General features: G+C 41.7%; 1 pseudogene; it reads right to left on the reverse strand.

Moving 5' to 3' along the window:
* Nucleotides 1-252: 252 nt before the first annotated feature.
* On the reverse strand, nt 253-1,287 carry LOC103729958 (annotated as a pseudogene).
* Between the last annotated feature and the right edge of the window lie 225 nt (nt 1,288-1,512).

Genomic DNA, 1,512 nt, shown 5'->3' on the forward strand with positions numbered 1-1,512 from the left:
AGTTGGCCTGGAACTCACTATGTAGACCAGGCTGACCTTGAACTCATAGAGATCCGTCTGCCTCTGCCTCCCAAGTATTGGGACTAAAGGTGTGCACCACCACGCCTAGCACTATTTTCTTTTTTTGTTTGTTTTGTTTTTGTTTAAGACAAATATTTAATGAAAATTGGTCAGTGGGTATGTATAATCCATGGTGCTCAATAGTTATATGGAACTGTCAGAAATGTAAAACACCATAGATGGAAGAAAATGTTACGTATTGTCATCATCTGATTCATCTTCTTCCTTCAAAGATCCCTTAGCACATTCCTCTGCTTCTTCCCTTATATCTTTTGGAACAATCTCATGTCTTCCTTTAATCAGTTCACCAACCCAGCCAAGCTCTAGTTCAAAAGCTTTATCCTTAACTTCATCACATACTATGTAAATTATTTTTGCAACTTCTTTAACTACACTACAGCAGGTCCTCTTTCATCTGAAGCTTTTCTATTTCTGTCTTTGCAGCTTGCCTTGCTTTGCCAGTGGCACAACCCCAATAACCATACAAAACACCTGATGGGTCAATCATACAGAGCTGAGCACCGACATTTGCACTGTAAGACTAGCATAAAACTGCAGCCAAGGGGCTGGAGAGATGGCTCAGTGGTTGAGAACATTGGTTGTTCTTGAAGAAGACCTGGGTTTGAACCCCAGCACCCACATGGCAGCTAACAACTGTCCGTAACTCCAGTTCCAGGGGATCCGATGGCCTCTTCTGTCCTCCCTGTGCATTGCACAACATGGGTGCATGTATTTACATGCAGGCAATACACTCATACACATAAGATAGAAATATAAATAAAATATTTTTTAAAAAAACTGCAGCCAAAAGGTCTAACAGCACTGTACAGTGTATAAGCATGTACATATATGGCCACTCTGTCTGCAAGATGTTTTAGTGGAATGTTTTAGCCAAGGTTAGACCTAAAGTTGGAAGCGTCTTCTCTTGCTATGTCTGTTAGTGAACAGGCATCTGCCAATAAACCTGCTACTGGGATTCCAACATGTCAATCAACATTAAAATGTTGTTCGTTGATCAACATTAAAATGTTGTTCGTCGGAGCCTTCTTTGTAAAGTTTAGAAAGAACGAATTTTTCTACTCCAAAGACAACGCCATTTTTACATCTGATCCCAATAGCTGTACTACCGTTTTCCACAGCCTTCATGGCATAGTCAACTTGAAAAACTCTTCCATCAGGAGAGAAAGTAGAGGCTGACGGGTCATTCCCGGTGTTGATGGAGCTCATGGTGCCGAACGACCCGGCCGCCCAGGGCTTTACTATTTTTTTTTCTTTCTTTCTTTTTTAAAAAACATTTTACCATTTTTATTTCATGTGTATGTGTGTACTGCCTGCATGTAGGTAAGTGCACCCGTGTTGTGCAATGCCCACAGAGGACAGAAGAGGCTGTCAGATCCTCGGGAACTGGAGTTATGGACAGTGGTTAGCTGCCATGTGGGTCCTGGGATTCAA

The sequence above is a fragment of the Nannospalax galili genome, unplaced genomic scaffold, assembly GCF_000622305.1.
Source record: "Nannospalax galili isolate Female #2095 unplaced genomic scaffold, S.galili_v1.0 scaffold833, whole genome shotgun sequence".
Taxonomy (NCBI): Eukaryota; Metazoa; Chordata; class Mammalia; order Rodentia; family Spalacidae; genus Nannospalax; species Nannospalax galili.